The sequence below is a fragment of the Canis aureus genome, chromosome 2, assembly GCF_053574225.1.
Source record: "Canis aureus isolate CA01 chromosome 2, VMU_Caureus_v.1.0, whole genome shotgun sequence".
Classification (NCBI taxonomy): domain Eukaryota; kingdom Metazoa; phylum Chordata; class Mammalia; order Carnivora; family Canidae; genus Canis; species Canis aureus.
In genome coordinates this window covers 76,547,991-76,574,309 of record NC_135612.1, presented here as the reverse complement: position 1 = coordinate 76,574,309, position 26,319 = coordinate 76,547,991, and the positions used below count along the sequence as shown (strand labels likewise).

Here is a 26,319-nt window from a genome sequence, read left to right as displayed (position 1 = left end):
TCCATCTGCCTGCAAATCTGAACATTTTGGAAAATCCTATGCATGACTTAAAATCCTGAATAAGCAGGCAGGTATTACCTCCTCTGTGAAGGTTCAACCTATTAAAATACAGTGGATCCCTCCATTCTTCTTATACATGTATAACTAGGATCCCAGAACTCTGCAAAGTGCTCGGGAAACGTTTAAGAGACAGAAGAGGACAGTAGTGATAGAAATGGTTGGGAGGCCCATGTGTTAGTTTTGTGGTGTGTGTGCATGTATGTTTTATACACAACACCCCTTCCTTCCCCTGGAGTATACACATATACTTCCTGGGTGGTTGAATCAAGGATGGATACACCAAATACCCAAAACCACCTCTCTGCTCTCATTGAACATGATGAACATGAATTTGATTCCTCTTCAAGGTTTGGAAGAGGCTCCCTCCCACAGGCCCTACCATCCTCTCTGCACTTTGTCACCTCCACTCCCCAGTCACCAGACTTCTGCACTATGTGACCACTCAAGGGTGTTCACAGATCCTGTCCTTTTCTGCAGACGTTTCTAGCCCATATACACATCAGATGCAAAGAGATGGACATGCCTATTCTATCAAAGGCTACTATGTGTACACCCCGTAAAATATCAAAGCCCTCTATAGTCTGACCTCCATCTGGGCACACTGGCATGCATGCTGTGCTCTGGGTCAGTGGCTCTCCAAGATACTGGTCTGTGGATCTTCTGTACAGCAACAATGGCTGATGATAGGCCCAGAAATAGGTACTTGTAGCACACTCCAAAGAGGACTGGGATGTGCAACAAAATTTTACAGTTTTAAATCCCTCACATTCACCGAATATACCTCATACCATCTTACCTGAGCCTAAGCTCATCATTCTCCACCCCTGGGATGGAATGCCCCTCCTAACCCACTGCCCATCAGTCTGGTGTCAGACTCAAAACCCACCTCCTCCACTTCCCTAGCAGTGTGAACATAGGCATATGTCTGTGTGTCTGTTTCCTTACCCGTAAAGTGTAAACACTCAAAGGTACCTCAGTACTGAAGATTAAGTGTTAAAAGAGTGCATACACTTCCATCATTATAATTATTTATTTCCATCCCTATCATCATTATCTCTCCACAGCTGAAATCTTTCCCATTCTTTGAAGTCTAACTTAAATGCCATTTCCATTACAAAGTCTCTACTGAGCAAAAAACAAATTCTCTTCTCTGTATCCCGACAGCATTTACTTCATAGAGCATTTAATCATATTCCATTCATTCCACATTAACCTACAGAAGTTGGGGTAGTGTAGTACAAAACCAGGACTTTGGAACCGGACACCCTGAATCAAATCCCAGTTCCTCTACTTACTAGTTTTGTGAGCCCGGACAAGTTTTTAACTTTTCTGGGCCTATTTCCCATGGTTGTTGTGAAGCATTTAGAACACCAACTGCATGCAAGAAATGTTATGTGTTTGTCATTACAATTATTTTTTATTATCCTGTAATAAACTAGTAACTCTGCCAAGATGATGACCAGCCCATATAAGCTGTCCAATAAATGCCAGGCAAATTAGTTATTTATAAACATAGTGTATGATGTGTATATAGTACATGTTTAGAGAATGTACAAATAGTTGGCATTACACATGTGGTTATAGGCTTGCCTATCTTCTCCTGACCAATTTTCAAGAGGAAGTAAAAGTAAAAGGGAAGTAACCTTTAGGACTACCTGTTCCATCCCCCGCTTGGATATCACTTAATAACAAATTATCTTCTATTTTGAGCTCAACCTTGAAACTCCATCCTGAACCAACCACTGCTCACCACTGCTGCTCACAGCCTTCGTCCAGGTCACTGTGTTGTCCATCTCACACCACTACACCAGCTTCCTGACTCGTATTCCTGATTCTGTCCTGCTCCCCCCACCCCACCCCCGCCCCGATATACACACAGAATGATCTCAATAGAGCTGCTAGAAGGATTTTATAACAAAAGTCACACCACATCACTCCTTGGGACTTTGCAACTTCATTTTTTCCCTGGCTGTCCACTCCATCGTTCCACTGCCGCCAGTTGGCCTCAGTTTTATTCTCACCTTATGAGCTAACTGCTCACCCTTACATCTCCTGTAAATCTGCTTTCCCAACATAACACCCATGGCTCACGGCTCCATCACTTTAGTAGGTCTCTGCTCAAATGTGGCTACTTCAGAGAGGACGTCTCTACTCCCCCTATGCAGGCCAGCAGCCTTGTGCCTCGCTATTCCTTTCTCTCATGGCTTTGGTATGACCTGGTACCTGTGGTCTGTTCCAAGAGGGCAGAGATCTTGTGTATTGTTCACTGCTCTAGTCTTCATGTTTGAACACTCTCAGGTATACAGCAGGTACTCAATAAATGTTTGCTGAATGACTTCTTCCAGCTTTCAGATGATTTAAAGTAGAAAGTACAAAATACACATAGTTTTAAAGCTTGTCTATGCAGGTCACCAAATTTGCCAGAAGACAGGATTCACACATAGATTTCTCCAATCAATCTAACCATTAAAAGAAATCTTCAAATTGGGAATTGGGGGGTTAGCAGGTGGTCAGCTGGAAGCATTCCAACCCACCTGTGGGGCTTCTAAAAACTCATGGGTTGTAATAAATAAATCTTTAAGTTAATAAAAAAATAAAATAATATCATGAATCGGGGTAGCTTTCCCCCTCCTAATGCCTCAAGTAAGGTAAACCACCACAGAGTCACTCCAAACACCCATCCCTCCACCCGCTACCGGTGGAACTTAGTCATATCCCCTAGCTGAGCTAGGGGAGAAACAACTGAAAACCATGGGTCACTTCATCAAATCACTAAATCATTAAAGTATTCAGTGCTGACAACTTCTGGAATCCCATTGGCCTAATTCTCATATTTTATGGAAGGGAAAAAAGTAGCACCGTACAATTGAATTCAGTCATAACTTAAGCCCATTTTTTTAAAGCACACCTTTTTAAAATCAGAAACATAACCTCAGAATATTTAGAGACTGTAAATGTGCCAAAATAGGTTTAACAATCACAGGATCATAAAACCGAAAGGAACCTTAGAAAATATCTACCAAATAGAAAGAAATTAGGCTGCCACACGAATAATGAAACTTTCAAGGTTATCAATACAAATCTTACTGATTTGAAGAACAATGAGAGTTTACTGTACTCCAGAACAGTGGTTCCCAATGGAGTGGAACTATCTCCCAGGGGAAACCCAGAAATGTGTGAAAAAAATGCTTTCACTGGTCATAATGATTGAATGGCACGAGTAGATAGGAAAATTGATTTATAACACCTTGCAATGATCTCCAAGGTAGAAACCTCACATACAATTTTCATTCCTCTAACTCCTGACTTCAAGCTGAGAATAAACTTACTGTGGAGAAATAGCTAATTCCTTAAAAAACTAGGGAGCTCCACAAGGATAACATACTGAATTAGTTTAGGTCACAGGTCTTAACAAAATTCCACTTTTGCTTCAGTACTCAATATAGTCACAAGAAATACCTATTATGGTATTTGCATATCAAGCAAACTCCCTTAAGACCAAGATGTTAACTCCAATTATTCATGAAGATGATATATTCTGCTTTGACTCTTCCCCCACAACTATGTAGAAGAGGAAGTGGTTTAGAGAAAATATAGTTGTTGTCACATTACTCTATAGTACAGAATTGATTGCAAGGGTCAAAAGTCAAGAACTGTAACTTAGTTTTCTAGCCCGAGTGCTTAGCTGCTAAAATACTGTAAAACTGGTCGTTTAGCAGCCCTTTCTCCCACTGTCCATTCACATACCTAGCTTGTGGCAACACTACCTCCACTAAAGCCTTTACAGGAAGCCCAGTTTCCTCAACCTGGCCATCTCTCTTAACTGTGGTCACCCACAGGTCCTGACCTTCACTGCCATGTTCTCTACCTTGACTCCTCCTCCTCCCCACCCATGAAAACACAGCCAGCCTCTTTCATTTTCCCTCAGACTTCTACTGCTAATAATAATTGACAATATTTGCAGATGCTTGCAAACCATCTGTGTAGAATCTCATCTAATCCTCAAAGCTGCCTTGGGAGGAAAGTGCCATGCCCAAAGCCACACAGAGGATAAACAGTGGATAAATTCCAGAATTCCAAGCGTCCAACTCCACAACCAAAATGCCCCCTAATAGTTACGTAACTGATTCAACAAGAGAGTGGTAGCAAGCATTTTGACTTGGTTTTTCCTCTCCTTTGACTCGCTAGCTATGCATAAGCACTTAGAGTCACTGGGGAAGCCCTGTTTCAATAGACCATGTCTTGAAAGCTCAAGTTTTATATACCTTTTCAGATTGTGGGTATATGTGTCCATGAAAGTGGTTACAAATGGAAGCCTACATTCATTTACCTTTACTTATGATGAGATTTGAGACAAAATGCCAAAACTAAGGGAAAGTATCTTTGAAACTATTGTGTTAAACAATGGTAACTTAAAATTTAGCTTACTAAAACTTATTTTGTATTTATCATTGCAGAAAGGCAGCTACATAGCACTACATAGCACCGAAGTATGAAGTCACAATCAAATAATCAAATATAACCAAAGTAAGAAGTCACTGCCCGTGAGAACAGTCAATGGTGATGGTAAAAACAAAAACAAAAAACCCAGATGAACTAGAAAAGTACTGAAGTATTCTTCCAAAAGGTACTAGACCAGAGTCTTAAAGGTTTAACTTTAAATTTGAAGAAGTATAAGCAACCCAAATGTTCACTGACAGATAAAAAAGACAAAATATGGTGTACACAGACAATTGAATACGACACAGCCTTAAAAGGAAGTTCTGCAACGTGCTTCACCAGGGAGAAACTTTGAGGACATTATTATGCAAAGTGAAATAAGCCACAAAAAGACAGATGCTGCAGGATCCCACTTATATGAAGTATCCAAAGTAGAACAATTCAGACAGTAGAATGAGCTGGCCCTGAGGGGCAGTTGTTCCATGGGTGTGGAGTTTCAGTTCTACAAGATGAAAAAGTTCTGGAGATCTATTTTACAACAATGTAAACATACTTAGTACCCAATGATACTCTAAGAAATAGTGAAGATAGTAAATTTTATGTTGTGACAGTTTTGGGGTTGTTTGTTTGTTTGTTTGTTTACCACAACAAGGAGCCAGGGAGACAGATCAGAAGGTTTGGGTCAGCTTCTAGGCTTTTATTTAAACTGAATTTCCCATACATACTGGGACTTTTTTTTTCTTTCCTTTAGAGGCTAATTCACATCTTACAGCTATGTACCACCATATCCATGAATTTTCCCCACCTATTCCATCCTTGCTGCCACCCCAGAAGTAGTACAGGAAGCAGAGCACTCTGGAGTCAGGCTACTTAGATTCCAAACCAGCCTCCCCACTTGTTAATTGGGTATCTTATTAAGTTATTTAACTTCCCAGAAGCAGTTCCTCATCTGTAAAATGAGGATAATACAACTCATACTAATAGAATTTCTGTTAGGATTAAACAAGTAAAATATGCAAGGTATATGGAACAGTACCTGATACAAGCTGTACAAGTACAGTAAGTGTTGGCTATTAACTCATTTGTAGCAGTGTTGCACTTGGTCACATTCATACTATACTATTGCGCTTGCTTTGACTGGTAATCTTCTGCCTGCCTAGTAAAATTACATGCCTTTACATTAGCACTGTAAATTATTCTTCTAATAAACCTACAATGCACCTAACACAGCACTAAACAGAGTTCGGTTAATTTAGTAATAGATGTGGTTAGGTTAGTTAGAATGAGGACTTTACCAGAAGACCAGACTTGGGACACAGAGCACAGGGATTGATTATCAGTGATACCAACTCTGCCAAGTGCTAGCTCCATGACCTTGGGAAAGTTCCTTTATTTTTCTGAGCCTCACCACTGTTATCTGTAAGCAATAATGACAATAGTGCCTGTTTGGGGAATGCAATGAGTAAATATGCATAAAGATCTTGTAACAGTCCCTGGCAATCAATCAGCATTTAATTAGTGTCTGCTGGATGGAAAGGTCTGAGCTGAAAATAGCCAGAGCCTGGGCAAAAGCATTCTGCAGCTTGGATCAAGGTAAAAGGATTGTCATAAGTTATATTTTGATTATTTACTGCAAAATCTGAAAAATTCAACTCCTTCAAAATCTAGAACCTAATATCCATTTCCACATCCAGTGAAGGCTAGGAGTGATACTTCATTTACTTATTACAAGAAGCTACCAGCAGGTTAAGTGGTACCTACATTTAGGTGTTTTAGATAATAATCTCAATAGTTAAGTGCTTGATAATCTCCTTAGCTTCAGTAAGTCTTTCTCTTTCAAGCTGTCCATCTAGATTTTAAGTTAAATGGTTAATGTTTGAAATCTGTTTTCATTTCTAATTCACAGATCTTTAAAGGAGAGCCATAATTCTTGAGCAACCAGAGAGGCCTCATGATGCCGAGCTCCTACAAGAGCAAAAGCGGAGACAGTGAAAAGGAATTAAGCCAAAGCCTACATCATTGTGGAGGACTCCCACCTGTGTGCCCCTAGCAGGGCAGCTGCTTTTGCCCCAGTGCCAGCCCCTTCTGACCCTTTCTACAAACTAGCAACAGTTAGCTGAAAGGAGAACTGGACCACATAGATCTCTCTTTTTTTTTTAAGGTTTTTTTTTTTTTAATTTGTTTTTAAACTTTTATTTATTTATGATAGGCACACAGTGAGAGAGAGAGAGAGAGGCAGAGACACAGGAAGAAGCAGGCTCCATGCACCAGGAGCCCGACGTGGGATTCGATCCCGGGTCTCCAGGACCGCGCCCTGGGCCAAAGGCAAGCGCCAAACCTCTGCACCACCCAGGGATCCCTTAAGGTTTTATTTCTTTATTTATTCATGAGAGACACAGAGAGAGAGAGAGAGAGAGAGAGAGAGAGAGGGAGAGAGGGAGGGAGGGAGGGGGGAGAGAGAGAGAGAGAGAGACAAAGAGAGAGAGAGAGGCAGAGACACAGGCAGTGAGAGAAGCAGGCTCCATGCAGGGAGCCTAACGTGAGACTCAATCCTGGGTCTCCAGGATCATGCCCTGGGCCCAAAGGCAGGGGCTAAACCACTGAGCCACCCAGGGATCCCCTAGATCTCTTGATACGTACACACATTCTCCAGGATTCTGTTCCAGTTCATGCTACACTGAACATAGCTTTAATTTACTCAGGTCAAAACTAGCATGATATTATAGTTCAACAGGAAGATTGTAAAACTTATACTTATGATACATGCACTTTATTATAAGTTATAATTTTAAAATTTTAGTATAAATGTATACTCCACCATTTCTCTGAATTTGAGTCGCATTTTTAGACTAACAACCAGATGTTTCAAAATAGCCTACTGTGAACGTTTCCTCTCCTTGCATTTATAAATAGCACCCTGACCTCTTTTCCAGCTGAATTTGGGAGCTTACTCCTATTGGTTCCATTACTGTCAAAGTCTCTTTTTTCTTAAGAAAAAAGGATTTCTCAGCAAATGTCTCCCAACTTACTGACTCACATTTATTCATTCAATAAATATTTGAGGAACACTAACTACTCTCTCCAAGAATAATAATAGCGGGAAATATTTGCAGTTCAAGATTATAGCACTTATTACCTCATCTGAGAACAGTGATAAGTGCCACAAAGAAAGTGAAGATGCAATGTCTAAAGTTTAGACAGATCTAGAAGCAAAGGAAAATAGCACGCATGCAAACAATCATTTATTTCCTACTCAGTTAAGTGCCAGTAAAGAAAGAATAGCAAAACTGGAACACTCTGACATGTGCCCCCCAAAAGTGCTTAAGTTGTAATAAGAAAAATCTAATTTTGTGACTTTGATTTCACATGGTTTACATTTTAAATATTGCTTTATTGTTAACTATACAGAGAAGTAGAACCATCATCTTTCACAAGTGCCAGGGAACCCTAAAAATCTCAAATTCATTCCATGAAGGTAAGTGCAACACGCAGCCATTCAGAGCTTTGCGGATGGAGTGATCAGTGGAGGTGAGAGGGAAGGGAATCTCGGCACAAGCAGGAGGTTATGTAGGTCCAGGCAGCACTATCTAAAGCAGAAGAAATGCTATAAAGGGGTCTTCTGGTAATAACAGCAAGGAGATGAGAACAGCTGGAGCAGACTTACGGTCCAAGAAGTAATGAAAGGTGACACCAGAAAAGGAAGCTGGAATTGCCTATGGAGGGCCTTGAATCCCAGGCTAAGGACTCGGAACTTCATCAAGATACTGTGAAAGAGACTTGGCAAGGACTGCGACCATCACCACCTCCATGAACCCAAATCACCTGATAATCAGCATGCAGACCACAGGTCTCTTCTGCTCTTTCCTGATCATCTCTCCAGCCACAAATTGATTAACGATTCTTTCCTTTTCCTAAAGCTATGTAATATGACCTATATAGATAGAGTCCTTTTGTGCCTCCCGTTTTTGTGAGAACCATGAGGGCATCTTATTAGTCCTTCCCTGAGTATGCCCTCACCTACCCTACCAGCTTTGTACACAGATGGTGTAAGATAGGAAAATAATTCTTCCCATCAATTCACTAGTACCTTTTGCCCTTTAAGCAGCTCAAAATGACTACTCCAACCCACATCAGGATTCCTTCATCTCCTCCATAGCATGGGTAAACAAATATGCTATTCTTATACTAGAAAAGCTCTTATAAAAAGAATACCATTGACTATTACTTCAACTAAGGAAATAAACGAACTAAATGGTTCAATAATCATTATATATTTAATCTGACCAATACTATTTAAAAAAAAAAAAAAAAAAAAAACCAAAAACCTAAAATGACAAACTCTCAGGGTCCAGGACTTCACAGTAAAGATTAAAAAGACATCTCACAGGTTCTAATCTCTCATCAATTCACATTTGGAAAAAAAAAAAAAAATCACATTTGGTCAAAGCTAAGAAATAATTCCAACATTAATAAAAAGTTCTCAGAATCCCTGGGTGGCTCAGTGGTATAGTGCCTGCCTTTGGCCCAGGGCGTGATCCCGGAGTCCTGAGATCGAGTCCCACATCAGGCTCTGTGCATGGAGCCTGCTCCTCCCTCTGCCTGTGTCTCGGCCTCTCTTTCTCTGTGTCTCTTATGAATAAATGAACAAAATCTTTAAAAAATAAAAAAATAAAAATAAAAAGTTCTCTACATATTTAATATTTTGCAGAGAATTCTAAAAATCCCTCAATTTAGTAAGTGCCAAGACTGGATTCAATAAATGAGTCTATAAATAAATGAGAAAAAAATAAACTCTTGTTAAAAGAAAGTTATGAAAGCAAAGGCCATCATAATACTTGGCAATTTCATAACATCTTTCACCAAACTTTCTTAAAGTTCCAGGAAGGTAGGGTTGAAATCTAAATAAATAAATAAATAAATAAATAAATAAGCAAAACAGAAACAAATAAAAAAAAAAAAAAAACTTCTACACTTCTTGGATATTAAGAGTCCTAGAGTTTTTAAAACTTCATAGTTCCATAGTACTAATGGAAAAGTTTCCAAGAAAACTGCAATTCAGGGGCACCTGGGTGGCTCAGTTGGTTGGGCATCTGCCTTAGGCTCTTCGGTTGCGATGTGATCCAGGAATCCTGGGATGAAGCCCCTTATCAAACTTCCAGCTCCCCAGGGAGTCTGCTTCTCCCTCTCCAGTCCCTTTGCCCCTCCCCTCTCAGGAACCCCATTCCCCGCCCTGCTAGCCTGTGCTCTCTAGCTCTCATACATATTTATTTTTAAATCTCAAGAAATATATCGCAATTCACTCTAATGTGACCCCCACACTTAACCACAGTAACTAAGACTAGTTGCAGTAAATAGTATTAATTGAATATCTGTGAGTCTTTCACTGCCGGAAACTTGTATATCAGGCAACTAAGAGTTTATATCATCACATCAGCAAAAGCAAAATAAATAAATATATTTATGTATACACACACACACACACACAAAAAAAAAAAATCAACTTTCCTTTCATGGACAACCCCTATAAAATCTGACAGGTTTAGAAAGGACAGAAAAAATACAAACACACGCCCATCTAAATAAGTTTTAACAGGTCAACTGACTTACCCTCTAGGTACATTTTAATTTTAAATAAATCATTGAGGACTAACAAATCCAATCTATATAAAACACTTTCCGTGTTACGACTCACTTTAAACGTGTATCTGTTAAATACATGTTTAAAAAGCAGCCAGGGAGACATTTCCAGTCTAGGCTCCAGCTTAGTTCTTGACCCACTTTACTCTCTTCTCCTTTTTTAAACGCTGTTAAACAGTATCATGTTAATTTTCCCACAATATTTCTCTTGTAAATGCATGAAAGTCATGACTAAAACTTCAGAGCATCTTCCCCCCCCCCTTAAAAAAGTTAGCTTCCTTTTAAAAACAGCCATAACTTCATCCTCCAATTACTTATGGGCAATGTTCCACAAACTCAAGCGGGTGTTGAGTGCTTAAGTGCGGGCGAAATCAATACTGAGCTTGTAAGTACAATACAATTATTGATAATCACAATGACATCCGATTAAATGTACTTTTAAAAATAGGTTTTTTTCAACTAGCTTTTTTTTTTAAGCCCGAAGGATATATTCCACCGAGCAGCCTACTTCAAGGACAACCTTTAAAAAAAAAAAAAAAGTTTCTATCACTACACAAACTTGCAAAAGCCTAAAATGTCATGCTGCTACGCACACTTGCTTCTGTTTTTCCTCTAATTATCAAAGGATACAGTTCACAATATAATTTCAGGAAGCCCTCCCTTCAATCAAAGTAACTCCAGATCGCCAAAAGGAGGGGAGACGAGAGTGCTTAAGAAACCAAGCCTGGGCGAACCGAGGTTGCTGAATGAGATGGACACCCGTTCCCCGGAGCCTCGTCTCCAAAACAAAACGGGCCGGATCGATCCAGTGAACTCACTGCCGCCGGGTCCCGTGCACGGTGCTGGGTTCGGCGGGCGGAGGCCAGGGGCCGCGGTGGACACTAGAGGACAAGCCCGTCCTCTCCGAGAGCGCGGGGCGGGGGGGGCGAGCAAGCTCGTCCTCCACCGGGTACAGAACGTGGTGCCTGAAACTCGCCAAAGGGGGGGGTGCGGGGTGCTGGAGGGGGTGGAGGTGCTGGAGGGGGTGGAGGTGCTGGAGGGGGTGGGGGGTGCGGGGGTGCGGGTGCTAGAGGGGGTGGAGGTGCTGGAGGGGGTGGGGGGTGCGGGGTGCTGGGAGGTGGGGGGAGTTGCGGGGTGCTGGAGTGGGTGGAGGTGCTGGAGGGGGTGGGGGGTGCTGGAGGGGGTGGAGGTGCTGGAGGGGGTGGGGGGGTGCGGGGTGCTGGGAGGTGGGGGGTGGTGGGGGGTGTTGCGGGGTGCTGGAGGGGGCGGGGGCGCGGGGGCTGGAGCGGGGCTGGCGGTCTGTGCGGAGTCTCACCCTCCCGCTCCAATCACGTTAGTGAGGAGTTTGCAGATCACTCACCCGCTTCTGGTTTCCTTTTAGACGCCCACACGCGGGAGCGCAATCCAGGGGGCAGGAGCCAGAGCCGAGCCCCCCGCGCTCTGGGAACCGACCCGGGAAGTGCCCAGAAGCCCCGGCCGGGCCGGACGCCCCCGCGCCCCGCGCCCCGCGCCCGCACCTGCCGCGCCGCCCAGCCCACCGCGGCCCCCGGGGCTCGCCCGACGCGCGGAGCGGAGCCGCCCCCCGGCGCCGGGGCCTCCCCCGCCTCCCGCCTCCCGCCTCCCGCCTCCGCCCGGCCGGCCCGGAGCTCACCCGGCGCTCCCCGGTGCTCACCCGGCGCGGGGCCTCCTCCACGTCCCCGGCCCGCGGGCGGCCCGCACCGTGTCTGCTGCCGGGCGGCGGCCGCGCGGGCGGCGCTGTCACACGGGCTCGTGGCGCCGCGGCCGCGCACCTGGAGGCGGGAGCGGGGAGCGGGGAGCCGGGAGCGGGGAGCGCGCAGCTCCGGAAGCGCCGCGCCCGCCGCCGCCGCCGCCGCCGCCGCCGCCCAGGTGCTCCCGCGCCGCGCCTCGGCCGCTTCCTCCCGGGCCGCGGGGGCGGGGAGCCGGCGCCCCGAGCGGGGGCAGCCCGGGCTCGGCGGCGGGGGCGGGGCGGGGCGGGGGCGGGGAGCCGGCAGTCCCGGTTCCGCAGCATAGCTGGGCGGCTGACTCAGGGCGCCGCGACCTGGCCGCGCCCGGCACCCTCGCCACCTGGCGCACGGCGGCCGCGAGGCTCCCGGGGCTCGATCCCGAGGTTCCCCGGGCTCCCGGGGCTGCGGGGGCGCGTGCGGCAGCCCCGGTGGGCGAGGGCATCCCCGTCCCCGTCCCCGTCCGCGTCCCCGTCCCCGTCCCCTCCCGGGCCCGGCCCGCCCCCGACTGCCGCTGTCGCCCCGGGACCCCGGTGCCCCCCCCCCGGCCTTTCCCGAGCCCCGCGAGGCCGCCGGCTCTCCGGGGCTGCGCGTCCTGAAGTGGCGCCCGACGGGCCCGGGACGCTGTCCGGCCGGCCCCGGAGGGTGACCCGCGCTCCTCGGACCCCCCTTCAATCGGGGCCCGAGAGCAGGGGGGTCAGTGTCCCCCCCTTTCCAGCCGAGGGGTCGGAGGCCCCGGGGAACCTGGCCAAGCCGACGCCACCTGACGGGGGGGGGGGGTGATCCTGGATTCTCGATTTTCGTCGGAACTCCTAAGCCCGAGGAAGAACAGCCTACTTACTCCCTGGTTTTCTGAATCCTCCTTTCTCGTCTTTTTCACCTGGAGGGAAGGGGGGCCGTGCCCCAGTCTCCCTGGCACCGAGATTGCTAGATGCTGGAAAGACCTTGCCCATTGGAGCCGGACCTTGACATCCTGCTCCTGGAAGTCATGATACCGAGGCAGCAAAAGAGGAGGGAATCCCCCGCAAAACAAAACAAAACAAAACAAAAACAAACAAACAAAAACACCCAAGATGACTTGTGCGGGCCCCTGCCCCAAAACCTAAGACTCAGTAAAAGCTGAATACTTTATTTTTAACTTAAACATGTCTTCACAGACTGTACCTGAAATTCTCTCCCTTGAAAGATGCAATATCCTTATCTTTCCGCTGTACCTGTTGATAGAAGCGAGGCAATTAGGGAAAGTGTTGAGCTTATTATAAAAATTAGGTAATTGGTGAAGTCCAGCTTATAGAGGGCTTCCCAGGAGCCCGTGCCAGTGGTAGGCGGCGTCTTCACCAAAATACCTCCCACCAAAAAGCATCCTCCTGCCTGCAAGCCTGAAGCAGCTCTAACAGGCTCCAGAGACCCCAATCTCCATTTCTTTTGAACTAAGTACTTAACAGCAAGCCCTATTTCCACCGGGAAAAGTTTTTGGTTGTGTTGTTTTGTTTTACTGAACCTCATGCATTGTCTTTTCTTTGGATGCCTGTAGAATTGTATTTATGTGGCTTTCCTGGCTTCATTTTAGGTTCTTAATCTGGTTTTTGTTTTGTTTGTTTTCTAAGAGTTCTCACATAATTGTCATTTATTTTTTATTTTTTTGTAAACCATCATAAAGTCCTTTTCTGAGCAAGGTAGGTTATAACTAAGCAAAAATTCTCACATTAGTAGTGTTATGTCTCGGAATGCCAAGCATTGCTTTGGCCTCAAGCTACTTCTCTTGGTAGATTTTATAAACTAGTGGGGACTTTACGTCTCTTTGCATCAATATCTTAGTTCCTTGATTACTATTCAGTCACTTACTGTTTAACGGATTTATTGGAACTTACTGTTTAGATAATTTAAGAATATGGTAGTAGCCAGTACAATACAACCACTGGATTTACAGTCTTCTCTGAGGAGGGATAAAGTTAAGAGCTGAAAGGCACACCAATGATTTAATAATAGCTCTAGGAAGTGAAAGAAAAACAGTGGTCCCCCGTTGAATGTTCAGATGTATTCTGGTTTTAAGAACCTTAATGTAGGGGATCCCTGAGTGGCTCAGTGGTTTGGCGCCTGCCTTTGGCCCAGGGTGTGATCCTGGAGTCCAAGGATCGAGTCCCGTATCAGGCTTCCTGCATGGAGCCTGCTTCTCCTTCTCTATCTTCTCTATCTGTGTCTCCCATGAATAAATAAATAAAATCTTTAAAGAATAAAAAAAAAAGAACCTTAATGTATGGAGGAAAGTAAAAGATATCTGAGGAAATCTGTCGAAGGTATTCTTTTATTAATTCCTCATTAACCATATCAGATTCCAGCCAAACATCTAATATATATGTTGTAGATATAAAACAACTCTATGAGCTAGAACCCCTTTTTTAATTTTATAAACATAGGCTTAATTAAGATTTAGGTTAAGTAGTCAGTAGTGTATAAATTGAACACATCTAGGCTGTATTCGTACACTATAAATTACTTAGCAGCCCTCACAATGAGGCAGCAAAGTGTACAAGAAAATTAACATCATAAAAACTGAGGTCTGATATCTGTTTACTACCAAGGCCATGGAGTATATATTCCCAGGAATTTCCATCTAGGCTGGATTTATTCCAGAATGATTTAGCCCCACCCTTCTTTCCTAGATTTTTACTCAGGGAGCAGGTATAGCTTGCCCTTTGCCAGATTTTGTGTCTTTGCTCCTCCTATCCCTCCTACCCAGAATGCACTCTGCTTCCAAAATTGGAAATCTGACAGAGTGGAAATCTTCCTCCTCTCCCTCCTCTCCTTCCTTCCCCTTCTCCTTGCATCATGGAGGCTAACACCCATACAGCATTGAGGTGTCAGTTGCTATTCCCAGCTCTTGTAAAATCTCACTGAATTCTCTCAACAGCTCCTAAAAGAGACAGTGTTATTATCCCCATGATAAAAAAGTTAAGAAAGAGAGATTGAGTAATTTACATCAATTAGGAAATAAAGAAAAGAGAAGTCCAACCCAGTCTTCTCCAGGATCCGCCCACTGCCCTGGATTGCCTTTTAGGGAAATCAGAGTGCTGGAATTAAAAAGGCCTATCCTGAAAAAATGAAGCCTGACCATGTAGGTTGTAGCATTTTGAAGAGACTCATTAAAATGTTTGAGCCTCAATTTCCCCATCTGTAAACTGGGAATTGTAATACCAAGAGAATTTAATGTGATTGCTTGTCTAAGGCACCTAAAGAATTGTAGTCCCTTCCTACATTTATTTTTTTTTCCCTTCATACATTTAGTTCTATTCTCTTTACTCCAATTACTCTTCAAAACTAGGTTCGAATCCATCTCTCTCTTAAGCCTTTCCAGATCTCTGCTACCCACAATCATGTACACAACAGAATTTAAAGTATTTTTCTCTAAAAGAAAATCCAATATAATTTTTGCCAAATATAATACTTCAGGAATATAGATAAAACAGGCGTGTCTATTATAATATCTAATTCATTTTAGATAAGCAAATATTTATAAAAATAAAATTATATGCTAATGTATAAACACTGCTTATTCCACTCATATTTTATAAAATAATTTTATTCATATTTTAGCATGCAACTTTGACATCAATAATTGCATCATGAGAGTCACATTTCGAATCATCAATGTTTTGTTTTTGTTTTTTTCAGAGCATATTATTTTCACTTGTTTTTAAATTTTTGAAGAGACCTACCTTTCTGAATCCTTTTATGTTTCTTATCACCGCCAGGAATGTTATTATAAACCACAAGTTTCCACTTGCGTTATATTATTTTTTGTCATTCATCTTAAATATGTATATCTGTTATCTCCACCATTTTTTCTGGGTTTTTTGGATGCTTTTTAAAAGGATGTTTGCACTAACGTAGGACAGTTAAAATTGTGTAGTCACACCTCCATACATAATTAACGGGTTTTAAATATCTTCACCTCCATGATTTTTAAACCAAATCCTTCAGATGACCTTTTTATGTATCCTAAACTATGCCTGATTGAGGATGTTTCAGGCTACTTGCCCCACATCTAACTCTAGTAGTTCAAGTAGTTTGCAGTTTGGATTAATGGACAATAATTGCAGAAGGGTCTTGAACCTGGACTATATACATTCTAGGGACCAAGCATTGTTACAGTTTTAACACTTTCAATCCTCACAAGAAGTCTGGAAGGTAGACACTATCATTATGTCCTTTCTTAGCCAGTTCCTTTTTTCATCAAGGAACAATAAGGGAGAAAGGAAGTGAACCCAAGAAATGCGGATTCAAAGCCTAACCTGTCTCAAGCATTCTGCCTCAGAGAAGACTTTTAAAATTTCAACCAGAAGAATATCTTTTCTGATGCCTGATTTTTTGGGAGAAATGATGGCCTATGTTCAGGCATACGTGGTACTCTTCCTTGAATTTTCCCATTGACCCTTGTTTTTATTATTAGCATACTTATGTTAGGGGATTTTGCATTACAGATACTGAGAAGCTTTTCTTCCTACTACTTGTGTTCCCTGGATTTCCATTACCTCTACTAGAGTACTCTTGTCAGTCTACCTTGCCTTATGGGTACTTGGAATCTTTTATTACTATTCAAATTCCCCGAAGCGCCACCATAGAGCCTTGAATAAATGTTTGTTTCATTAAGTTGAAATATTTATATTCATTAGGTTAAATACTTGATACTTTATTATAAGTTTTAAGAGTTGTTTTGAAAGTTTTATTAACTTTCTCACCACAAGGGAACTAATTGCCTTGTGGATGGATGTCTACTATAAGGTAGACAAAGTAGAAATGCCAAGTACTCAATTAAATTTGACCAAAGGTTGATGAGATTGTGGAAATAACTTCTTTTAAAGTATTAGTTTTGGGACACCTGGGTGGCTCAGTCATTTAAACCTCTGACTCTTGATTTTGGCTCAGGTCATGATAGTAGGGTCCTTGGCTGGAGCCCCAAGTAGAGCTCTGTGCTCAGCATGGAGTCTGCTTGTCCCTCTCCCTCTGCTCCTCCACCACCACCACCACCGCCCTCTCTATCTTTCTTAAATAAATAAATAAAATCTTAAATAAATAAAAGTCTTTCAGAAATCATTAAATGTTTTAAACAGTGAACGTAAGTTTCCCTATAAAACTACATGAATTGACAAAAGGATAAAACTAGGCTAGTGGCAGCAGAGGAAAAAAAAAAGATGAATAAAGGAAGCAAATTTCGGGGCCAGTTTTAAAATCAGTGGGACCCACAAACCTCTGAATTCTTATCTCCTCAGAGCCTTCATCATTCTCTTGTGGTCTGAAAGATTTCTTTATCTTTAGGGGTTTGCATCTCACAGGAGATAACCAAATCTAACTAAAGACTTCAACTGCGCAAAGAAGACTTTACTCAAGTAAATTGTAAATATACCATTCAAAGAGAATTTTGTTTCTCCTGCTGCCCTGTTTATAACTTATTTTTTAGCCTGGAAAATTTCAGTGTCATAAAATGACAGGATATAAAAAAATAAAATAAAAATAAGGGTGTCTGGGTGGCCCAGTAGGTTAAGCGTCCGACTCTTGGTTTTGGTTCAGGTGGTGATCTCAGGGTCATGAGATGGAGCCCCATGTGGGGCTCAGCACTCTTGCAGTAGAATCTGCTTAAGATTATCTGTCTCTCCCTCTGCCCACCCCCTGACCCCTACTCATATGCTCTCTCACATGCTCTCTCTCAAATAAATAAATAAAAATAAAAAGTTTTCCCACAAAACTAATGTTTCAGAAACTTATTTAGGAACTAGAGATTAGAACATTTCATTGACACTGATACATACTTCACACTTTACGACTTCTAAAATAGGGATTCATCTTTAGATGAATTGCTGTTGGCCAGGCAGTAGTCATGCTATAATTTGTCATTGTCTACATGCTCGTGAACTTGACCCCACGTGTTTATATTGTCATCATTTTGGTTACTTACATTGACAGTGCAACACATGTTGAGCTTAACTGTCATTTACAATGCCTTTAAAAAGATTACACTATGTTTCTGCAAAAATTCAAGGAAACAGAGCAGTGTGATATTTGATCAAAATCTACATTGAGGGCAGCCCCGGTGGCCCAGCGGTTTACTGCTGCCTTCAGCCCAAGGCCTGATCCTGGAGACCCGGGATCGAGTCCCACGTCGGGCTCCCTGCATGGAGCCTGCTTCTCCCTCTGCCTGTGTCTCTGCCTCTCTGTCTGTCTGTGTCTCTCAGGAGTAAATGAATAAAATCTTTTAAAAAATCTACATTGAAATAATTCTCAAAGAGCATTTTCACATATATATATATAATAAAAATTCTAAGTGATTTGTGTTATGTCATAGGTTAGGTCACAGTGATTTTTTTTCTCATGGTTTAAAAAGATTTGTGTATCTTAAAATAGATTGTGTTTGAGAGTTGTTGACATCCAGCAGTTTCTACCACTGCTTACATAAATATCTAATTTTATTTTGCTATGGAAAAAAGTTCCTTAAGGAAAAATTATTGTTAAAAGGAATTCCAGAGAACCTAATTATTACCCACTGGATTTGCAGAAGAAATACATTCACTGAGTATAAAATCATTATTTCCACTTTGTTGTATCAATCGTCCTCATATATTTCCAAAATTGAGTTTATGAAACACACCAGAAAATTCTATTTGTGCTATAGTTTGAAAATTCTGTATAGCTCCATTTTTGTTTCCTTTTCGCTAAAAATGCTACACTTATAATAGATCATTGACCTTGACAGCTCTTCTGACACCAAGAAAACCAAGGGGGAGAGGGGATTTAAAGAAGCAAAAGGTAGAGAGGTTAGAAATACAAAAACAACAGATAGAAATAGATCTCTTATAAAGCAATGAAATTAAACTATTAAAAAACTAATTTGAAAAGCACAGACTAATACCCATGCAAAAGGTAAACAGAAAACAAGAAAGGGATTGATAAAACCTCATACCACAAAGCAACCACCATAAAAACAAAGGTCACAAACCAGCTGTGGGCAGCATGCAGTTCAAGTGTCCTTCAGAAGCACATAGGGTTTAGCAATTTTTAGTTTCCCAGATCTTTAAGATTTTATATTAAAATATGGATTTATATTAAAATATAGTTTTTCAGCTTCTCTTGAAGAGTCAGAATATCTGATAACACTGAACTCATATTCCCACAAAGCAAGTGTGAACTGACTGGAAACACGGCTGCCCTTTATGGACGGGATAGACGTTTGCTAATTTGCAATAGTCCCACTCCCCCTGTTTCTCCTTGAGGTTATAACTTAGGAGCTGTGAAGGTTGCAACTATGGGGTCTTGCCTGAAATTACAATGAGCGGGATACAAGCTATATGAGAGACCCATTGGGTAAGCTTATGGATTTCCAAAATGGAAGTCTTAGAAATAGAGAACCCAGGTCAAAAGTTAGTACCCAATATACTCAGAATGTTTTATCAGCAGAAGCAGCAGGCTGATCTAGGATCTACTGAGTTCTTAAAGTAAGTCACAGAACATGTTAAACACTTTGTAGCCGTTATTCATTCAACTAATTTTTGTAGATATTGTAAGATGTAATGATTTATAGAGATGCGGAGATAAGCATATACATACTTCACTATCTTTTCAAGCTTGAGTATGAGAGCAGAGGCAGATATTACACAAATTATGACACATATATGTATACGTATGACACATGCATGTGCTGTTCTACACATATACATAACACATACATATATTACCTATACTGCATAGATCTATGCATGCATATATGTGCATTTACCTATTTACATGTGTACACAACACATACCTGTATGTTTAAGCCACATGAATTTGCTGATTTTGTCTATATTTAACCTCAAAAATGGTCCGTATATGGGCTTTATATTGGGCTTTACAATTACATTGTAATTGTGAATGGAAGAAATGCTTTCCTATTCTCCATCTTTCCTTCATGCAAAGGGAGCTTCTAACCCTACTGCCCCACTTTGCCCTCATTCCTCATCCCTGCATACTGTCTGTGCTAGTGGAATATCTTCTTGATGGGGTACACTTGGAAGGAGGGCCTGAGCCTCACACCTTCATCCCCTCTTTCTTATAGCGTGGATCACCATCAGGGAGCCAGAATTCTGTGTTGCTCTTCCAAGCTGTAACACCTCTGGGAGATTTAAATATATTCATAGCTGCCAGAGCCTGACATGTTGTCTAAAAGTAAAGTTTGATTCCTTGTCTGCCTGACTCCTGTCTTTCCATTCATTTCAAACAAGGCACCCCAATCTTTGTGGTATTAGGAATGAACAATGCAAGAACAATGAGAGAGAATTCTCTGCAAGAGAATGAAGAGAAGAATGGTTTTTGACCAGTTAGTCAGAAGAGTCCTCTTTAAAAAAACTGATGTTTAAACTGAGAAGTAAAGGCTGGGGGAGGGGGAGAGTAAGCTATGTGTGTTGTGCTTGTGTGTGGGAGGATGGAAATAGAATCCTGGCAAAGAAGAGCATTTGTCAAACCTCAGAGGCAGCAAAAGCAGGAACTTTGGAGGAACTGAAATAAGGACTTTCAGATAGTGAGCAAGGATGTAGATAGAGTAGACAGGATAGAGTTGGAAGGACAGGCACATACATTATGTAGGGCCTTATAGGCCATGGCTAAGTTTGAGGATTTTACAAGAAGTCATTGGGATGGCAATTGGAAATCACTGAAGGGATGCAAACAAGAGAGAATTAAATTATTTCCTCATCTCATATAATCTTCAAAACAACCCTTGTTGGAAGGTACTATCATGATGCCAATACATCAGCTGAACGAAATGAGATGCAGAGAGGTTGAGGTGCAAATGTAGTATTTGACAGCACATTCATATGATTCTAGGGACCACTCTTTTAATGGCTATTCTAGTCTTCCTATCCAAAAGAAGTACACAGTCTAATCTGTGGAAATTTCAGGGTATATGTGCATTTGTAGATTTTAACTTACAAATAAGAGATACGACTAATTCACTAGATTTTTGAGGGATTTATAAAAAATTTTGGTATTTATAATTTGATACCTCTGTATTTTGGGAAATAAAATGGACAATTGAGTCAATTCATCCTTCCAGTTTCTACAGAATTCTAATGTTAGGGAAGATTTAATTTTTTTAGCTGTAAGCTACCTCTTTTATGTTATGTTACATAAACAAATTCAATCATTTCCTCAAAACCGGGTAATTAAAAATAGATTGGAGGAACATGGGATAAGAATGCCCCAGCACTTCATGAAAAAGTTTTGACAGATTTGACAATGAAGATCCTAAGTTACTCTTTCTATATCTGAGAGTGCCACAAATGGACTCATGATTTAAAGGTTTATTTGTTATGTATAATTTGCACCTTGGTTACTAGCAACTTCTACGCCATCAATGTCCGTTGTTCTTACTTTAAAGATTTTATTTATTTATTTTGAAAGAAAAGGAGGGAGAGAGAAAGAATGAACAGGGAGGACGGGCAGTAGGAGAGGGAGAAGCAGAGTTCTCGCTGACAGAGAGCCCGATGCAGGACTCGATCCCAGGATCCTGGCTGGGATCATGACCCAAGCTGAAGGCAGAGGTTTAACTGACTGAGCCACCCAGGCACCTCTGCTGTTCTTACTTCAGAAAAAAGAAAAAAAAGAAAAAAAAAATCCATATATCCTGTTTCACTGTCTGAAAAAGTAGTGTTCTCATTTAAAACACATTTTCTAAAAAAGATATCTGCCATTTGATCATTTTCTGTGTGAGAAATATGACATACCATCTTAGTTATGCCAAACAGCAGGTGCACAGACCTTCAAAGACCTCACTCTCAAGTTTGCATTTCCTTCACTCCACATGGCTTCGGTAGCATCCTGTATAATGGTTTTGTACTTTTTCCTGTGGAAACTCTCATACCCACACTACCTCAACTTCAATCTGGCTTAGCAATCAGAATACTCGGTGTCTCTGCTCAGAACATTTTTCAAGCATATTAAGGAGGCCGTGGCAGTCATGCTTGATTGAACTTTTCTTCTTTCACTTGTAAAGGAACTACTACTCATGCATTCATTCGGCCATGAATGCTTGGCTTTTTTATTATAGTTACTAGGACACTAAAAAAAGGAGTTTTTTGTTTTTGGTTTTCATTCATCTCCAGAAAACACAAGAAAATAAGACAGCAGTAGAATCAGTCACTTGTCTTTTTGCACAAGTAGGGACAATTTTTACTGAAGCTATATTTTTTAAGAAGGCACCAATTTGGTTCCTTAGGGTTATCTTCATAAAGTGCAGAGTGCATTTTCAAATAAAAAGCAAAACAGTATCAGATGGGTACATATTTTATTGAACCAGCTGAATTAACAGGCGATAATTAAATATAAGGAGCTTTAGTCTCTCTTTCATTGTCCCTTCCAAATTGTGCTTTTGAATTTACTCTACTCCTGCCCATGAATGAAATATAGGGCCAGTCTCTTAGATTTCTGATCTGTGTCAATGAAAAGAAGAGTCTAATTTATTTTACAAAACATGTCCAGTCTGACCTAGCATGACAGACTAACTCCAATATAGTTCATCCCATGCAAAACATACTGCCCTCTGTTACCACCCTTTCCCACAAGCCTGCTTCAGGTCTAGAATGCTTCTTTGGTGTTGTGGGGGTGTGGTTAGAGGACTGACATGTGTTTTCTCAGTTGTTCACCTCTTTCCCCATTTGCTAGCTGCTAGATCTGACCCCTCAAGGATCAGGTCAAAAGGAACAGGAGGTTGAGAGGAGAAGTTGTCTCTGAAGTGGTGAGTGCAGCTATGATTTTTCTGGCTTTTCTTCTCCTACTTGTCCCCAACTCTATCTCCACTCCACCACCACCCCCTCCTAACCACTGCTGGAGTCTGGACTCTACTGGATGCTCCAGAGACACAGGAAATACTTCCTCTCAGCCAGCAGCTTTTGACATCCCATCTCAACACCCTCCTGGTTCATTGTTTCTTTCAATAGACGGAGTCCTTACTTCAAACCTCTCACCCAGCCCAGAGTCTTCAGCACGTTTTAAAATACACAACTGGATGAGGGATCCCTGGGTGGCTCAGCAGTTTGGTGCCTGCCTTCAGCCCAGGATGTGATCCTGGAGTCCTGGGATCGAGTCCTGGGATCTCTGCATGGAGCCTGCTTCTCCCTCTGCTTGTGTCTCTACCTCTCTCTCTCTCTCTGTGTGTTCTCTCATGAATGAATAAATGAAATCTTTAAAAAATAATAAAATAAAATACAAGCTGTCATTTACCATAGATGTATCAACCGTTGTCTTACCTTTTTCAAAGCTGAACTTCAAACTGCTGCCCATACTACATTGAACATGACTGAGAATAATGGGTAAGAGTCAGTGGACAAGTATATCATTCAATAGAGACAAGTTATAAGAAGAACACACTACTAGTACCTCAACAAGGCTGGAAGCTTTTACTTTTGCAGGAGTGCCAGCAAGTGTGGGTGATCATAGCTATTAAATACTACCCATATTTATTAATGCTGGGGTTAACTACCCACATGCAGGCATAGTACATAAACCATCTCTCATAATCCTCATACCAGCTCTGTGAATAGGATTCTATTATTAGCTTCACTTTATAGATGAGGTTACTTAGAGGTTTAAGAGTTAACTAACTTACCCAAGGTCACATACCTTATAAATGGTAGAGCTGGAATTCAAGCTTATGTCAGATGCATAGGTCTTGCTCACCGCAATTATTGCAACAGGCTACCTCCCTTTGGGACTGGACTGTTAGTGTAAATAGTAACTGGAGCTGATCCATTTAAATGGATTCTTACAAGCATAGCCAAAGGTTTGCCCAGATAACAGATTTGATTCAACAGCAGCTTTCATCTGTGTGTTATTGATAGAAATCTTTCACGGAGTGAGGTGTTTCCTGGGTACAGGCCTACACACGACTATAAACTTCCAACTAACAATACAAAAGAATAACAAGACCCAAGTCTTCCAAGTCATCCATCCACCCCCTCGCACATCTTCTGGCTAATTGCATCAGTAATATAGTCAACAGTGTTCTGAATCACATTTCTTCTGATAGTTAATGAAATTTATAGTTTTAGTTATGATTTCTAGGAGTCTTGTTATGCATTTTAAATTCCAGTTCACAGGTTCCTTGTGCTATCTTTGCACATAGGAGATAATCACATTACTCACAGTAGCTTGTGAGAAAAAAAAATGGGTTCGGTCAATAACATTATCAGGCAGGTCTTGCAGAAGAACATTAGCAACATGGTGAGTTCAGAACAAATAGATTTGCTTTATAGGCAAAACAGCATATTAAAAGCTTTGAAAAAATGAATAGGCCTATAGGGAGCAGTGGCAAGGTTCAATGGAAAAAGAGAAAGCGAGAATCAGGCCTGAGGACAGACACCGGAAATGGTCATTATCTTAATTCATAGTCTAAAGGGGTTAAAGGAGCAAAGATAGATTCCAGAAAGCATTTGACTAATGACCTAATCTGATGGGATGGTTATGCCCGCAGAGAAACCATGCAGCTCTCCAATGACCCTGCTTAAGCCAGTCATAAAATTAGCAATTCCAAATTAGGTCTACATAATGTTTTATGAAAATGAAAGCTACTTGAACAAGTTTGAAAATACTTTCCTAAATACTCTCTCCTAGAGATTTATGACGTACATTATCATATTAAAGTCTTTATGGAAGTCCTGTAAATAAACAACACCCCCCCCCCCAAAAAAAAACCCAACAACCTGTTTACTCTTGCTTAACTTAGCATTTCTTAAGTCTATTGGATCAGGAAACCATTTTTTTTGTGTGTAACACCTTTAGCTTGCTGAACCACTCTTTTGGAAAAGCTGAGAGTTTAATTAGGGAATCACATCCTATAGGAAATGCTTGAAGAAGATTATTGACTATTGTTTCTTATCACAAAGTTATTGAGAATTGTTGGTCATTATGAGTTAAAGGCAATCGTCTTTAAAATGCTTCCAATGTGTAGCTATTCCAGATGTCTGGTCAAGGTCCAAAGACTTTAACCTGGAAACAGAGGTGACAAACTCAAATGAAAATTATAGGGACTCTAGGATATGGGCCTCAATTGAAAGTCTTTACACCTCTTCATGGAAATGAAATAGGGTGTTCCTATGGGTAAAGTTAAGGTTTTTGCTTAAAAATCCATTTTAGAATCCAACTCAACTCACACTGGAAAATAAAGATCACAAAATTTATACTCTAGAAAAAATTGAACCTAGAAAATTTGTGAGTGGATGTTAACAAATGCTGTTATCAACCCTAAGGAGCTCAATAAAGTAGATTTATGATATATAACTAATTTAACTAGTTTAATTAGTAACATAGCTTCCAAAGAAACTCTTGAAATAGTTATTTGCTAAAACTTACCAATATAACTGAATGGGTTGACATACTGGTCTAATAATAAGACTAGATAATATCTTTGGAAACTTAATTTGTCAGTTACAGAGGTGAGCACCTCCATGGATTATGTATGTTGATCCCATCCATAAAAACTCACATTTCACTGAAGGGAAGGGAACCTGAGGATAACAGACTTTAAGTAATTTACTAAAATTCATATTGGTAATTAGTTGAGTCAGAATTACCCACTCTATTCTATAGCCCAATATAGGATTTCCATGTATTTGGATTTTATGCTGCTTCTTTGGGTGTGGTAACAAAGGCCAGAATAACAGTTCCCTAAATAATACAGAAGCTTATTCCTCTCTTAGTTCACATAAAAGTACTTCAGAACTGGATCAAGCTCTTTATCAACCTATGGAATTTATCTCATGGCCCAAGATAGTTGCTCTAGCTCTCACTATCACATCCACATCCCAGCTGGTGAGAAGGAGAAAATAAAATGCACAGTGTACTGTTTTATAGGCCAGACCTAGAAATTGCTCAGTATTTTTACCCATGACCCATGGCCTAAAATTTAATCAAATGGCTATACCTAGCACTAAGGGAGGCTGAGAAATGAAATCCTCAGCATCCATGTGCTCAGTTAAAATGCCAGGGTTCTTTTACTAAATAAGGGAGGAATGACTGGGAAACACTTGCAATTTTTGTCACAGAGTCATTAGCTACAAGCTACTTAACTATAGGTCATTACCAAAAATTGTTTTACCTTTAGAATAGATTATGTTAGGCAATCTTTTCTGCTAGAAATTGAATAGCAAAGCCAATTCGCTGGTGTGAAGAGTGAGTCAACAAAACATTCATTCTTCAGAAGGATGGGAGACAGTGGATCTTTCTGTCCTGATGGAAGATACATCTGACATCTTCAAAAATATTATAAAGTTTTTAGAAATTATTGTTGAATCAATCTAGAGATCAAGGATACTTTGCTATGTCTCTATGGTGCTATTAAGATATAAGTTGTGCTAAACCATAAATGATCAACCTTAAGCTTATGCAAATGAGTCTATGAATGATACGTGTCTCTAAG

General features: G+C 41.3%; 1 protein-coding gene and 1 long non-coding RNA gene across 12 annotated transcripts in view; both read right to left on the bottom strand.

The window, feature by feature from the left end:
- Positions 1-13,066, bottom strand: part of ARAP2 (ArfGAP with RhoGAP domain, ankyrin repeat and PH domain 2) — a 192,381-nt gene extending 179,315 nt beyond the window's left edge. For 2 of the 10 annotated variants that reach the window (XM_077879919.1, XM_077879977.1), the window contains exon 1: positions 11,789-11,920. The gene's annotated coding sequence lies outside the window, so the exon portion shown is untranslated. Of the gene's footprint in view, positions 1-10,871; positions 10,891-10,955; positions 10,977-11,497; positions 11,645-11,788; positions 11,936-13,043 lie in introns of those variants that run through there. The other 8 variants (XM_077879968.1, XM_077879985.1, XM_077879956.1 and 5 more) reach the window with 7 other exon arrangements.
- An 11,548-nt stretch (positions 13,067-24,614) lies between these two features.
- The window catches only part of LOC144302504 (uncharacterized), a 303,624-nt gene continuing 301,919 nt past the window's right edge, over positions 24,615-26,319 (bottom strand). The window contains exons 9-10 of one of the 2 annotated variants that reach the window (XR_013369398.1): positions 25,999-26,152; positions 24,615-24,890 (exon numbers count right to left, since the gene is read on the bottom strand). This is a non-coding gene — a long non-coding RNA (uncharacterized LOC144302504). The remainder of the gene's footprint in view (positions 24,891-25,998; positions 26,153-26,319) is intronic. The other variant, XR_013369401.1, reaches the window with a different exon arrangement.